We start from the raw sequence: 16,576 nt of genomic DNA on the forward strand, positions 1-16,576 counted from the left end.
GGATAACTTTGTCCTCAACTGCTGGCTTGCATAATGCTGTCTTTTGGTGGACCATAACTCTTCACAGTAGGAGACTACGTCCTTAGCTTCCCAATGCTTGCATTGCTGTCTCACTGGTGTGACTTTGTTGGTTAAAGATAGGAGGCTAGAGCCATTTTAGACACTGCAGTCTATCTTGGTCTACTGCTAACATTTCAAAAGGGTGTGTGTCCTCTGTAAATTGTCTCATATCAGCCAGATCTGTCCAGGTGCCTCAGAGACCCTGGGATTGTTCAGATGGCACTAGAGACTGGTGTTTAGGCTACTGAATTGAGCCCTGGATGCCTAGCTTTTAATCTAGCACAAAACCAGCTCAGCAAAATAAATCTCATACGATGGGTGACAAACTGCCTTGGTCTGTGACCTATCATCTCCCAAGCAAACCTGTGCTGTGCCAAGTCAGTGTTGAGTCCACAAAGACCTTTAATCAGGTACTTTTATGCACAGAGAAGCAAGGGAGACTGGCTACTATTAACTTCTTGCTTTGGACTCTTGTGGCAGCTGGTTTGGGAGTGTGATAGGTCACCACCACCACAACAAAAAGTCTTCCTCTCCTCACTCTGTGACATGAAGAATTGCCTCAAGTGATCCCTTTTTAGGAGACACAAAGCAGAATCACAGAATCACAGAATCAATCAGGTTGAAAGAGCCCTCTGGGATCATCAAGTCCAACCATTGCCCTGACACCACCATGTCAACTAGACCATGGCACTAAGTGCCATGTCCCGTCTTTTCTTAAACACATCCAGAGATGGTGACTCCACCACCTCCCTGGGCAGCCCCTTCCAATGTCTAATGACCCTTGCTGAGAAGAAATGCTCCCTAATGTCTAACCTGAACCTACCCTGGTGAAGCTTGAGGTTATATCCTCTTATCCTATCGCTAGTTGCGTGGGAGAAGAGGCCAACTCCCACTCCGCTACAACCTACCCTTCAGGTAGAAGCTACCCAGCAACACAGGACATCACTATCATCAGTGCCTGCTGCAGGTTTCTGTTCCCTTCATGATGGGCTGCAGGAAAGTAAATACTCACATGGGATTTCTCAGGAGTGGAGGCAAAATTCAGCATGGGGTTGGTTAGGAATATAGCCTTCACATTCCTGTCATCCAAAGCCCCCTGAGAAAGGAGGTGTGTGGGGTATAGGGGGATGTCTACTTCTTTGGGGTCCCAACCAGTTTCCATTGGCAATCCACCAGATCTGTATTTCAGTCTTTTGCCCAGGCACCTCTGTGGCTGACCAACCAGCTGAGACACTATCTTGATACACCCTGAAACATTCTTACAGGGTTTAGCTTTCAAAGCCTGGGATAAACAAAGTGAAGAACTGATGCTCTCAGCTGGGTGGAGGTTGCAGATTGTGGAAGGGACAAATGCTGGGGGAGGCTCCCAATAGACCTCACACTAACGTAACATCTAATCAATATTAGGAAATGTTGCATGACCTTCTTTGTTAAATGTTCCTTTCATGGACTACTCTAAAAAATCAACAAGGACTTAATGATCATCAGCATTATTATTTAGAGAGATGAAAATACTGTATGTAGAGGGCAGAGAACTTAACAAAATTCATACTGAACTAAGAATAATCCCCAATAACCAAGGAGAAGAGGTGCCAAAAAAGACTCTGGAGGGTCAGTTGAAGATTTACCACAATAATCTACTTGAGAAAACCTTAGGAATTATGGCAAGAGAAGCTTCCCAGTAAGGTGGGTAAGTTAGTAGAAGCACTGCTGTGACTTAGCCCTGGGTTAACTCCTTTGACACATATATTTCATGGAATGTCATCAAAGATTTTTTTGCAAAAACGATAGCAAAAATGTTTCTTCAGCCCTTGCCACAAAGAGCTCTCTGCTTCTGGATCTATAAATAGTGACTGGACATAGCACAGGGCTTTAGACCAGTGGTTCCCCAACTTTTCTGAACAAAAACCTGTCAATCCTCATCATTTTTTTGCAGACTGGCTGTCTCCCTTATCCTCTGGTTTTCCATGAACCATTTACCAAGCCTTCATGGACCATCAAGATCTGGAGATCACACTTTGGGAACCACCGTTCTAGACTACTGGTTCTTGCAGTTATTGGCAGACACAATGGCACTTCGTGGTGAGCACTCCAACTGGCTGCTTCTGTGCAACTTCTTTTAACAGCTTCATTAAACCTCCCTTTGCAAGTAACTGCTGTTTCTCTGTGGCTACTGCGATCAGAAGCCTGGCTTCAACTCATATCCAAGATAAAACATCCCTTTCTATCAGGCTGTCTCCTCCACTCTGATCAGAAACATTGAGAACGTGCATTTTTTCCAACTGAAGAGCAAGCTTGGGAAATCCAGTAGAAAAGGAGTGGAGGGGAATGATTCTCAAGCAAGTCATCCAAGTCTTGGAAAAACCACTGTGTTTGCTGGGTCGGACCCAAAACTACTCTTTGTTTTTCCAACTCAGAAGTTCTTTTCTCCGCACTTGGTTTTCTAAGAATGTGAACTCACCCGCCCCGTCCTGTTTACAAGCTCGTAAATATGTAGATCAGATTTGGCTGCGGGGTAGGCCTTGGAAGGGCTGAATCCTGCTGGGAACACATGGCATTTTATGTACAGTGAGGCCAGATTCAAGCTGCACAAAGGAAAAAGGCAATTTTTCATTGGGTCCAACCCAACCCAGGAAAAAATTCTCCCCCAGAGCAAAATGCATGAGTCCTGACTTTAATTTACAGCACAGGGTGAGAAGAACTCACCTTGCACGGGTGAACATCACCAGGACCCAAACAGAGATAACATCATTGATCTAGAAGGATGCTACAGCAGAAGGTTTACTTAAGATGATTGCTGGCAATGCTGGTGGCCCCGAGTCTGGAGAACTTGCTAGTGGCGGGATGCCAGCATTTGGAAAACACACTATCAAGGGGAGGTGTGGGAGCTTCCTCAGCGTGTTTCCACCGTGCCGGTCCCAAGGACATTCTGTTTATATCAGAATTGGGCAGACAGCACGTCACCGGCTCTGGAGCCTGGCACCGCAGCACTCGTAGCCCATGCCTCCCTCCCAGTGTCGCTGGCTGTGAAGGATGCTGAACAGCATCCTCCAGAGAGCTGCGCCGCCGGACCCGGGTGCTGTGACGTTGCGGAGGAAAGGGTGGGGAAGAAAGGATGGGGGAGTTTGATATTTTCAGCTCTGATGAAAAATTGGGGCCGGCTTTGCAGGCTCAGGAGGAGTTATTCAAGACCAGCCAGCCAACTTCTTGTTTCTTTTCAGACTTGGAGGGGAAAATCCTCCAACGCCTGCCCTGTTTCCGCACTCAGCTCCAAGGCACAGCCTTTCTTGTGTTAACTTGCATGGAAAAATCTGCAGAGTTTCTCACCGCTCGCCTTCTCTTTCTGTTTTTAGTTTTGGGACAAGAAGGGAAAGTTAAAAAAAAATCATATTTGTTTCTTCTCCCCCAACGTGGAATTATTCAGGGGAGATAGCAGAGTTGCTCTGTCTCTCCCCAGCCCTGAAAGCCAGCTTTCAGCTGATACCAAGTTCTAAAAACATTGCACTTCAAAAAGAGACATTTTCCCCCTCTCAGAAAACAATGGGTCAGTGTAACAGGGCTCCAAAAAAATAACAGGAATGCTGAGATAACAACATCCTCATTGCTCCTGACAGTTTCTCAAGCCCTTAACTTGAAGGGATAAAGTCTCCTGCTTAATGCCGCATCAGTTGCCTGTGAAGGATTCCTCTTACTCGATCATTTCCCCCATCTCCACGGGGAGGGTCATGTCATCTGTCTGAAGTGACTGGCTGTACATCTCTTATCTGGTTATTTGGCAGTGATGCACTTATGCCGTATCTCTGCGGGTACAGTGAACATGGACAGGATAAGGGACCAGATTTCAACCGAGGGTCACTCAGGCTGTTAGCACGCACCCTGGCAGGACTTTGGCCTGGACTTGGTGCAGTGGGTAGCAGAGCCAAGGGATGTACCTGCATGCAGATCCCTGTTTGGGAGGGTTTAGCTGAGGCAATGCCAGCCACATGGCTAACAAATTGACCCTGATCCCTTTTATTTGCTAGCATTGATGTGATGGAGGGACCACACTTTGTGCTTGGTGCTGTACAAACACAGAGTGGTGGGAAAACCAGTCCCCAAAGGGAGTTTTTGCCACCTAATGCTGAGCAGAGTTTCCCACATGCCCGCAGCACGCACAAGGTTTGTACCCCAGGATTTGTGATGCACAACAATATGTCTGCCAGCGTGGATGGGAGAGACTGCGTGGGTTGTACCACATTAGGAGAGGAGAGAGCTTGCAATGCCCATACTAGAGCAGTCTCCAGCAGAGCCAACGGCATAATACAGCCATGCACAATGGTGTCAGGACCTGCCCGTGGGAAGGGGTCACAAGCCCAGAAAAAACAGACTATCAATATTTTTTTAACGTGAGCAACCCACCTGGATGTCATGGTTGAATAGAAAGTAAAATGACACAAGAGGCAAAAACTGGCTGCCTGGTTGTCTTAGACATAGAGTTGAGCCTGGGACAAGCATGAAGACAATGCTGGGAAGACCCAAGAAAAGTAGCAGCAGACCAGCCATCATATCATGGTGGTTTTGTTTAAGCTTTACAGCCATATGGAATTTTAACGAGATATTTCATGAGAGAGGATGCAAGAAACTTGCTGCATTGCCTGGTTTAACTGCCTGCACAGGGCAATGGGATCTCTGCTGAGAAGAGATGAGTGTCTCAAAGTACCTCATTATGGTGATGAGGCTCATTCTCCACTGACATGCTTCCTGCTCCCTCTCTGTCTTATCTCTATTTCTTTTTTAATCTCTGATCCTGAAGGGAAAGGATGGAAATTTGCATTCAATTTTCATGGCAATTTGAGTACCTCCCATGAGATAACTGTCTGCCTCTCTCTTGCCTTTTCATTAGATAAACAAACCTTTTTGCCTCCTGTGCTCTTCACTCACTGCTTAGAAGTAATAGACATGGGATCTGGGGTGCACTCCCTGTCTTGATGTGGCCTTGTCTCCTAATTAACTTTTGGATATGCTAATTTTGCATATTCACTTCTTGTAGGAGGAAAGTGACCCTAAGTGGACTTTCCACCCCTTCTTAGGAAAGTCCTGCTTTTGAGGACAGCCCCTGTCAAGACTGGTCTCATCCCAGGTAATAATTATCTCCACTTCTTCCATCATCATCAATTAATTTCTCTCTTGCCACCTCTCTCTTAGGAGATTTTGATGGGTCCTTATGTCAAGGGAACAAAAAACATGCCATGTAAAACTTGCTTTGCTTGTGCACTTCCACCAGCAGTGTTGTCTAAAGGCAGGGAGTCTGGGGGTCCAGCCCGGGGCTCCCAGTGGGTCCCCAGGATGTCTCAGTCAGTAGGTCTGCAAACAGAGGTGTTCAGTCTTGTCTTGTGCAATGGATCTATGGCTGGGTAAAGAGACTCTACATTTGCTGCGAGACAGAACTCCCCTACAATGCAGATCGCCTACAAATTGCCTCCAGATAGTCAAAACACTGAAAAGAACAATATTTCTGGCAACAGAAACCATCTGTCTCAGACAACACTGGTGATATGCTTCTTCAAGGCTATCAACTTGTATGTACCTAGAGACGAATATCTTGTAATATCTTGTAATACTGGGTGAAGCTAAGCCATCTGATGAGCTCTAACAGAAATGTTACGGCACAGATTTTAAAGGTTTGAACTCTCATTAAACTCATGGGTATTAAGCATGAAAATATCTTCTGAACATGAGGGTTGCCAGTATCAGTCTCAGTATTGCATACATCAACAATACTGTCAGTTCTGGATCAGTATTCGTGCTTGCCCTGGGAGGGGCACATGAGAACATTTTGGCGAAATGGTTCTTCAGAGGAATATCATAGAATCATTTAGGTCCAAAAAGACCCTTAAGATCATCAAGTCCAACTGTTAACCTAACACTGCCAAGTCCACCACTAAACCATGGCCCCAAGCACCACATCTATACGTCTTTTAAATACCTGCAGGGATATCTTTCCTTCCAGCAATAGTTGATAACTTGCTCTTACAGCTCACAGAAAGGCTGTCAAGGCTGTTGGTGAAAAGGCATGTGTGGTCCACCTGAGTAGTGTTTCACAGAGCGTTAGTAACAATGACACAAGCTCAGATAATAAAAAAGCCAAGAGCAGGAACAGATGAACCAGACCAAGGAAGACTGAAAAATGGAGGTTGCTCAATGGAAAATCATGTCCCATTTCAGGGCCCACAGTGCAGAAAAGAAGCCAAGGAGACAGAAAATGCTCTGAGGAACTCTACGAGACAATGCAAAGGTCTGGAAAACTTGACGTAGAGCATGAGATTAAAGGATGTTGATCCATTGATATTATCCAAGAAAAATTGAAGCGACTTGCTCATGCATTGCAGTGAAATACAGAGGAAGCTGTTTCTGATAGCAAATGTATCTTTAATCTAGCCAAGAATGGTAGAAAAATTTAACGGCTTGAAGTTATAGCTAGATAAATTTACCCTGGAAAGAAAGCAGTCATTTTTAATAGCAAGGATATAAAGCAACTGGAAACAGCATAACTAGAGACATGGGTTTCCCATTATTTGCAGTCCTGAGTTAATGCTGAGTGTCTTTCTAAGGAGAAAACTGGTTTTGAGTAATGGAGGAGTTGAAGAAATTATTGAACGAGACGCTTAGGGTTGGAGTCACCTGTAAATCACAGCAGATCACAGAATCACAGAATCAGAGAATCACAGAATCAATCAGGTTGGAAGAGCCCTCTGGGATCATCGAGTCCAACCATTGCCCTGACACCACCATGTCAACTAGATCAGTCCCTTCTAGCTTTGCAAACTACGACTATGATTAGCAAACTGTACTGCAAAATGTGGTAGGTCATGAATATAGAAGAGTTGTAAAAATCATCATGTCACAGAGGGTCTGCAGACACGATAAGTGCAAGAACTGTTTGGGAAACAGCTGATCTGTTCCAGAAATTGGGAATAGCAGTGGACGTTTATTCCCCGCTGCAAGATCTTTCCCTGGGTTTGACACATGTATGCTGTGTTGTCTACATTTCTATGCATTTGCTCTTAATTAGAGGGACTGACAATGAGTAAGGCATCTGTGTCAAGGGATTTAACTGAGTATAATGGAGGTTTTGCTTGTTGGGGATCATGTCAACATTTAATTAATTACAATGAGCTACGATGTTGGTATTTGAAACCAGTTAGTCTCTCCGTGCTCTCACATCCAGAACTAATATCCTTTGGTGTGCTAATAGTTACCCAGAGAAAACAAAGCTGGGAAGAAATAAGCACCACAGAGCGTTTCTGGGTCCTTCCTCTCAAAGCAAGCTGCTGCCTTTTGCTGGCACTGATGGCAAGGTCTGCATGGACCTGTGGATGCCATGAGCAGAGACCTGAGCCAGCTTTGAACAGTTGTTCAGGTCCCAGCAGCATTAAAGCTGCGTTTTTTGTGCTGCTGAAGAAATGAACACATGGCATGTTAATGCGGCTTTGCAGCTCCAGGGACTCAAGGCAGCTGGTGGGAGCAGCCTGGAGTGTCCTTGTGCTGTGCTATTTGGTGCCTGACATCCTGCCCTGCCTTGCATTTGTGGGGCCCACAGCCCAACGAGGAGTGGTTCTAAGGACCCCCGAAAGAGCTGGAAGAGCAGGTGTATTGATGTAAAACTACATGGAAAAGAGCTTTTCTAACAGCCCTTTCTCCTGATCTGTGAGCTTTCCCCTCTCGGTCCAGCAGAAAATGTATAACCAAGATCAAGAGAAGAAAAAATCCTCAAACATCTAAAATGGCTTATAAAAAAAAATATCTCCCTTCCCCTTCCTACACCTCGTGCTTTCTCTGGGGAGACTGTGCTAAGGCCCCCATCAAAATATCCCCTGTTCCCTGTCAGGGCAAGCAAACGCCCTCTGCCAGTGACTCTCTCCTGTGCCTTCCTCTTTGTGGTTGCATCTCACTCTTGCAGGGCCAGGTGCCAAAGAATACACGCTCGCTCCTGGCCATGCCCAAATGAGGAAAATCAAACCCAGGGCAGCCCTGCCTGCAAGCACTTGGCAAACTCTGCCAGTTGCTCAGTGGCACTGGAGTCCTGCACAGCATCAGTGCTAGGACTCAGGAGGCTTTGCGTCCTGGTGGTCCCATCACCCTGCATTGCTCCTCCTCTTGGTGGTGCTGGTGGCAGGCAGGTGACTGCCTTCTTTCTCCATTCCCTCTACTTGATTCTTCTCCCTAAGGTTTTTCCACCTTATTTCCTTGGCTATCCTGTTCAATGCTGGCTGCCTGTGGCCTTTTCCTTTGCTATGCCCCTGCCACCCATAAGGAGTGAGGTCAACACCTGCTGAGAGCCTCAGAAAGGGAGTTAGCCATGCCAGAAGCCAGACTAAGTCTTCAAGGTAAGCCATGGAGAAAAAAGGAAGTGATGGGATGGCATCACAGCTGCTCTCATATTTTCCCAGGAATATACTAGTTTCCCCCAATGAGGATGTCTCAGCCCTATGAAGGTAGGTCAGGGAAAAAGCAGGGAATCTGTCCTCAAATGTATCTCAGGGTGAGTGCATCTGTCCCTTGCATGCGTGCCCATGTAAATCCATGCAAAAGAAGCTTGTTACTGTGGCTTTTTTCACCTTAGCCAAGTCCTTTGACTCCAGGTGTCAGGTACCTTGTAGGAGATACGGGCTTTCCCGTAAAAACATCTCAAATCCCATGACTGAGAGCTTTGGCTGGAACTCAGGAAAAAAAAAGAGTTTATGACCTTTGGAAGAAGGGCCAGGTGATTCAGAAGGACTATAAAGATGTTGTGAGGTTATGTAGGGAGAAAATTAGAAGGGCCAAAGCCCAACTAGAACTTAATCTGGCTATTACCATAAAAGACAAGAAAAAATGTTTCTATGAATATATTAGCAGTGAGAGGAGGGCCAAGGAGAGTCTCCATCCTTTATTGGATGCCGGGGGAAGCATAGTGACAAAGGATGAGGAAAAGGCTGAGGTGCTTAATGCCTTCTTTGCCTCAGTCTTTCGTAGTAAGACCAGTTCTCCAGGTACCCAGCCCCCTGAGCTGGAAGACAGGGACAGGGAGAAAAATGCAGTCACCATAATCCAAGGGGAAATGGTAGGTGACCTGCTACACCACTTAGACACACACAAGTCTATGGGGCTGGATGGGATCCACCCAAGGGTACTGAGGGAGCTGGCAGAAGTGCTCATCAAGCCACTTTCCATCATTTATCAGCAGTCCTGGCTAACTGGGGCGGTCCCAGTTGACTGGAAATTAGCAAATGTGACACCCATCTACAAGATGGGCTGGAAGAAAGATCAGGGAACTACAGGCCTGTCAGTCTGACCTCGGTGTTGGGAAAGGTTATGGAGCAGATCATCTTGAGTGCCATCATGCAGCATGTACAGGACAACCAGGCGATCAGGTCCAGTCAACATGGGTTTATGAAAGGCAGGTCCTGTTTGATTAACCAATCTCCTTCTATGACAAGGTGATCCGCTTAGTGGATGAGGGAAAGGCTGTGAATGTTGTCTACCTGGACTTTAGTAAAGCCTTTGACACAGTTTCCCACAGCATTCTCCTGGAGAAACTGGCTGCTCATGGCTTGGATGGGAGTACGCTTAGCTGGGTAAAAAACTGTCTAGATGGCCGGACCCAAAGAGTTGTGGTAAATGGAGTTAACTCCAGTTGGCAACTCGTCACCAGTGGTGTTCCCCAGGACTCAGTGTTGGGGCCAGTTCTGTTCAATATCTTTATCAATGATCTGGATGAGGGGATCGAGTGCAACCTCAGTAAGTTCGCAGATGACACCAATCTGGATGGCAGTGTTGATCTGCTGGAGGGCAGGAAGGCTCTGCAGAGGGGTCTGGACAGGTTGGATCGATGGGCTGAGGCCACTGTATGAGGTTCAGCAAGGCAAAATGTTGGGCACAACAACCCCATGCACCGCATGGTTCTATTTGAACCAAGCTCTTACTTAAAATCTTGATGTACATGAGTGTGTGTGTGTGTTGGGGTGTGTGCATGAAGGAAAAGCTGTTTGAGCCACTGCTCCTGTATATGGGGCCCAAAACACAGGGAGTATATGAGGCTTGGCACTTCTGCCTTCAACCTTGGATATCTGGAGGTGATGACTTCCTTAGCACCCCAGAGCATTTTTGGATCCTCCCATTGCACTTGGAAGGCCCGAATCACTCCACTCCACAGATGGATTCTCCATGAAAGTAGGGCTTGTTTGGTTCCAAAACTGCACACAACCATGTGGATGCCCAATGTCTAATTTCTAGGGTTGTGTCTTTTCAGGTGAATTTTTTTTTCTAATGTCCTCCAAGCTTGAAAGCTCAGATTAGCTCAGCTGTGCTTGCCCTGGTCTGATAACCTCTTTAATAACTTTTAGAAGTAACTACAAAACATCAATACACTGCCATTACTAATACCATTAAGTCCAGAAAAGAAGGAGCTCCTTGCCACGCATGGATTTGAGCCTGGACTGATCCTGGATCCAAGCAAACCCATTTCAGATTTGTTAACAGGTCTCTGCACGCAACATCTTGTGACAGATGCTCTATCAATGCAGGAATAGATAACCAGGACTGGGCTGAGGTGTGTCAGAAGTAGAAGAGACAATAGCAACAGCAACGACAATTAGATTGTGGAAAGTGAGTTAGAGGCTCTCGTGTACCTCCACAACTTCCTTGATGAGAAAAGGTCAGACTGGGGTGGACTCCTCCTGAGTTCAGTTGGATTTCATCCCCTTTGTGCCAGCAAAGCAAGCACAAAGGAGCCAAAGATCAGAATTTGCACCCCTCCTCTACAAACTGTTTTTCACAGCCCCATGAAGTCTATGTAATTCTCCTGTTGGAAATGCATGGGGAGGTGCTGTATTCAACTCTCTTCTGGAAAGCAAAGCAGAAAGCTGTTCAGCAGAAGTGGCTTTACTCCATGCAGAGGGAAAAACATAGACAAATGAAAAGACTGACATGTCTGAGTCCTGCTCCAGTAAAGAAATAGGAAAGTCAGCTCAGAGTCCTTTCTTGATAGTGGCACCTCCATTTAAAACAAGGATAGGCTCTGTGGATCCCAGTTACCTCTGGAGGTGGTGGATCCTATAGCAAAGAGCAGGAGAAGCAAGAGACCTGCACAATGGTCACCTAGGTACACACATGAAGTCAAGGCTCACTTGAAGGTGGAGTTGTTGGAATAAATACAGGCAATGATATGGAGGGAGCAGACAAAATATTTGCACAATACTAAACTTTGTTAATCTTCATGGTTGGACTGAAAGAAACTTTAAAAAGAAGGAGATCCACTGAATGACAGAGAGGAAGCATAAGAGAGATGATTTCAATGAGCCAGAACAGCTGGGACCCAGATTGCCTGGGGTCTTCAAGGGTAGGATTCATCTCACAAATTGACACCCACATTTAGTGATCTGCATGTGAGCGAAAGGCTCAATCCTGATGCCCATGCAGAGGTGCCTCATGCTGTTTGGCATGACACAGGACATTCAAAACTTTCACACGAATGGCAACTGTGATACAGGACCTACAGGAGACCTGCTGCTTTCTGGAATAGAAGTTGGAGGCTAGCTGGGACATCCTAGTACATCTTCAATGGAAACAGCATGACATCCCATACTACCCTGCATGGTAATGACAGTTTAGGTAGCTGCCTCCCATGTAAACACCCGGACGTGTATACCTATCTCTGGAGCATTACTATGCCAGCCAGTTTGCCCCGGTTGCATATTAATTTCCATTTTGAAGCTTGCCTATGAACATCGCCACCACTGGAACAGGCACTTCCATGAAAGCAAAAAGGAACAACTCTGGCCCATGCAAACAGCACAAGCCGTGGTGTGGGAGAGGAACCTCCCAAGGTCTGTTCCCCACAGGTGGCTTGCACACAGCCACCCTATTTTGAAGACTAAGAGAATTCACTAGCCGAGATAAAGGCTGTCATCTGCTAGTTGGTTTCAGCATCTGGGAACATCCCAGGCATTTAGGTTACTGGCAGAGATGCAGCATACTTCTCTGAAATTTTAACACATAGATGGGCATCAACTATCTAATGGTATGGGCCTAACATACCAGAACAAAAGGCCAAGAGTGGAATAATTGAAGTATAACAAACTAGGTCAATTATAACTTTACTGACTTATATGGCCCTCCAGTTGGATCTGATTTTAGAGACACAGAGCAAGTGAGTTTGGAAGGGATTTCTGGAGGTATCTGGTCCAACCACTACTAAAAAGATGGCCAACCAGGTTTTCTGCGCAAACAGCAAACAGAATGGCGTTGGTGCCTATCTCTCCCATTGGGTTCAAAGTGTAAGGTCAGAAATTTGGAGATTTTCTAAGTCACTAAATCAAGCAAGGGACAGCAAAGTATGCCATGGTTGAGGGTGGCAAAATTCCAGCATCACATGAATGACACTATATTTTTAACAAGTGATGATATTCACAAGCTGTACCAAAAAAAAATAGAATCAAATCAGGCTTTGTATTTTATCTTTGTTAGAGATAATTACTTCTGAAAATCAGATACCATGATTTCACGCATTTAACTTGCACATCAAAGAATCTGTACTCTTTTGAAAGTTATGCTGCTTGGAAACATCTGCTGGTAAACCATACTCTCAGCCAACTCACACCGTAAGACAGTCAGCTCAACTTCATGGAAAGGGTGCCGATGTGTGTATTCTGTGTAGGGGAGTCCTAGGATAAAGAAAGCCAGTGACAACACTGGGGCAATGGAGCTATTGGGAAAGAGGAGGCAAGTTTGCAAAGGCTGAAGCTATTAATCAGGAGTTGGATTTAGGGTCAGTTTATGTCACACAGTTTATACTTGCACTGCTAGTGGATGGTAGAGTTTTTCCTCAATGATAGCCCATACAGAACAGACTTGTCGTGATGCAGATACTGCCTAAATTACATGAAGCAGCAAAAGCAGACTTGGCACACTGGAACCAGTTTCATAGCACCAGGGCAACCAGAAATTCCCATGTAATGGAAATACTCATTATATAGGCCAGATCCATTTTTGCTGACCTGAGGTCAAGGGAGGGACTAGATCATCTCTCAAGACAGTTTCCGTCCCCAATCATCTATATTTCTACAAAGCCAGTGGCACAAATCCTCATGATTTTAATGTGACAAGATGGAATTGTTAAGACTCAGTTTTTGCAGTGTGTCAATCCATGCTTGGGAACAGAGCTATCTGGAAATCCACATGCCTGGTTTGTGGGAAATTTCAGTGTTTGATACTTTGTTTTCTTTCAAACACCAGAATGCAATAAAAAATATAATGAAAAATTCTGTGGAACTATAAATTAAAAAAAAAAAAAGAATTCTAAGAACTTCTAGTGCACACTGTTGTTTAAAAAGGATGTATCCCTGGAAACCTGACATCTACCAGCTGACGTGGAAACACTTGTTAATCCATGGAGACAACCATGCCAAGAGTCAACCACCACTAGATGGATCTGCGCTGTGGGGCAGTCTCCCTCTCTTCCGCTTCTCAGGCCTCACCAGCCACAGGGTACAGAAGATGCGAAGTCCTTGGTCAGCTACATTCCCTGGGCTTTCCCTCGGCTGAGCAACACAGGAGATGAGGCAATGGAAGTCCTGCAGTCTTTGGAATTGAAGAATCTGGGAATCTGGAGTGTCTTAAAGTCCCCCAAATTAACATACTTGTAGTGGGAAATCTTAAAGCCTGAGAAAACCCTTTCTGGAGCCAAGGTGCTCAGGGCTTCCAGGTTACTTGTGCTGGATCCAGGAGTCAGCCCTGGGTTAGCACAGAGCTGCCAAGGTTTTCACTCTGCTGGTTGCACGGCAAGAAATCCATGGAAACTTGGCGTGAATGGGCTGCCCTGGAGCTATGAGTAGTCGTTGAAGCAGAGGTTGTTAAACCTGGGACATTTCTGCTTGGTTTTCCAACTGGCATTTTCCAATTAAATCCTCCTTCACTGGCCAGTGTCCAGACCTGCTACTTGGGAATCTCATGAGTTCAGCATCTGCTTAAATTCTTCACTTACTTTGGGCCTTTGCACCCAGGAGAATGACAAGTGCTTTGCAGATGTGCAGGAGGCTGAATCCACGCCCCAAATATTGCAACGAGAAGGTCAAATAAGACTGATTTGCATTTGCTGCTGATTCTGGATTGACATTGGAGAACACAGGGCATTCTGTCCTGACTGCATAAACGAAGAAGGGGAGAGGTTGCACAGATGGATCTTCTCTCCATCCTCATTTTAACATCTGCCTAATAGTTTTCTTATCTTGTTTCTAACTCTTACTTCCTCACTTTTGTACCCCACCATTTTCCAGTAATTTCATGCAAAAGATGCCCATCAATCACCTGCAGGCAGTTGAACTACCAATTTTTTATCTGGATTAGCCATTTTCAGGTTTGCAAATGCAAACAGATACAGGTCTGCACGACAATGTGCTTTGCAGCAGCATGGATGCCATCAGACATTTCAGCCCTGCACCCCTGAGTGCTGTAAAACCCAACACCTCTATCCCCAGCCATGCTGGATTGGGCACAAAGTTAAGCTGCTGATTTGGAAGTACAGAAGTGATGCAAGCAATGGAAAATTGAGGTCTTTTATTCTCTTGACCACTGATGAGAATGGAGGACAAAATGCTTCTACTCAAACAATTTCACTTTCTGTGTGAAGAGAGTCCTTCCAGTTATTGGAGAAGACCAAAGCATACCTTGACAAGTGGATAGTGACTTCCAGATTGTCTTAGGTAAGGAATTCCCATTTGAGCTCTCTAATGAGGTAACTTTTGCTTCTCTGCAAAATCAACGCACAGAGGCATTCTGCTGAGCTGCAGAATATCGTACACTGACCCTGTGGAGGACACAGGGAAGGGAGCATGGCTGCCCATCTAAGCCACAGTTTCCAGTTGACTCCCAGTCACTGGGGTGACATAGCATCACAGAATCATGACATGGTTTGGGTTGGAAAGGATCTTCAGAGATCATCTAGTCCAACCCCCCTGCCATGGACAGGAACACCTTTCACTAGATCAGGCAGCTCAAAGCCCCATCCAACCTGACCTGGAACACTTCCAGGGAGGGGGAATCCACAACTTCTCTGGGCAACCTTGTGCCCAGTGTCTCACCATCCTCATAGTAAAAAAATTTGTCCTTAGGTCCAATCTCAATCTACCCTCTTTTAGTTTAAAACTGTTGCCCCTTGTCCTGTCACTACTGGCCCTGGTAAATAGTCTCTCTCCATCTTTCTTATAAGCCCCCTTTATATATTGAAAGGCTGCCATGAGGTGTCCTGGAGCCTTCTCTTCTCCAATCTGAACAACCCCAACTCTCTCAGCCCCTCTCCATAACAGAGGTGTTCCATCCGTCTGATAATTTTTGTGGCCCTCCTCTGGTCCCGCTCCAACAGGTCCATGTCTTTCTTGTGCTGGGGACCCCAGAGCTGGATGTGGTACTGCAGCTGGGGTCTTACCAGAGTGGAACAGAGGGGCAGAATCATCTCCCTAAACCTGCTGGCCACGCTGCTGGGGATGCAGCCCAGGATACAGTTGGCTTTCTGGGCTGTGAGCGCACATTGCCAGCTCATGTCCAGCTTTTCGTCCACCAGTGCCCCCAAGTCCTTCTCTGTGGGGCTGCTCTGAATCCCTTCATCCCCCAGCCTGTACTGCCATCCTGTCCTGCCCTTGCACTACGCTATTTAAACAAGAAGAGGAAGAAGTCGGGTGCCATGAGATATTCCCCTGGGTTCTGGGTGACAAATCAGACCAGATTGCACTGATGGACTCTGTCCTCAGGGAAGGGGGAGGGTGCTGAACTGGCTTGGAGGTTGCTCCCCAGAGGAGACCCTGGGGTGCAGGTGGTCTCTGTCCTCCTCACGCTCTGGGACATCCTTGCTCCTTTGTTCATTCCTTTTGACCTCCCTTGGCTTGGTTCCCTCAGAGACCTCCCTGAGGAATAAAGAGGCCTGGTATCAATTAGCTGTGTGAGACAGCTGGTTACAATCTCCTCTTTGATGTCCTGGCACAGAGAAATCCCTGGATGCTCCATTTGAGAAAGAGGAAACAGTGCAATTTATGGGCTGGCTCTGCAGACTGTCAGGGCTCCCTTGGTACTTAGCCTGGGAACCTCCATGGTCACAAATCTGCCCTTATTCCTCATCTCCTGTCGTACAGGTGTCCCAGGTGTGGCCCACGTGAGGAGGTGTGGGTGATGCCATCTATGCCCAGAGCCCCAAAGAGGGATTTCGAGGTTACACTGGGAAGAATTTGGTTCATGGCTGAGCATGACCTGAAGCCTGGCCCTCAATTCTTCTCCCATTGCCAAGTGCACTGACAACTTGCAGGCCAATAATGTCAAATTGACCCCTCCTGCCTGGATTTTGGGATAGCTCAAGGGTGATTATTTTTTTAAGGGCTGGGTGACATCCTTTCTCGCTCTGCCACTGCTAACAGTTCATGACTTTCCTTTGAAAGAGGCCACTTGCTCGCCTAAAATGGCTTCAATAAAGGTTCATTTCAGTGTGGGACTTGTTCTGCAAAGGGAAACC

The 16,576-nt window shown here is 46.2% G+C and overlaps 1 protein-coding gene and 1 long non-coding RNA gene across 3 annotated transcripts in view; one reads left to right on the plus strand and one right to left on the minus strand.

Annotated features, from left to right (window-relative positions):
* Positions 1–16,553, plus strand: part of LOC137664499 (uncharacterized) — a 30,957-nt gene extending 14,404 nt beyond the window's left edge. Inside the window, exon 2 of the long non-coding RNA XR_011048341.1 lies at positions 1,997–16,553. This is a non-coding gene — a long non-coding RNA (uncharacterized lncRNA). The remainder of the gene's footprint in view (positions 1–1,996) is intronic.
* Positions 1–16,576, minus strand: part of ADRA1D (adrenoceptor alpha 1D) — a 50,626-nt gene that overhangs the window by 14,863 nt on the left and 19,187 nt on the right. The gene's annotated exons all lie outside the window — the stretch shown is intronic.

The sequence above is a fragment of the Nyctibius grandis genome, chromosome 6, assembly GCF_013368605.1.
Source record: "Nyctibius grandis isolate bNycGra1 chromosome 6, bNycGra1.pri, whole genome shotgun sequence".
In the NCBI taxonomy this organism is placed as follows: domain Eukaryota; kingdom Metazoa; phylum Chordata; class Aves; order Nyctibiiformes; family Nyctibiidae; genus Nyctibius; species Nyctibius grandis.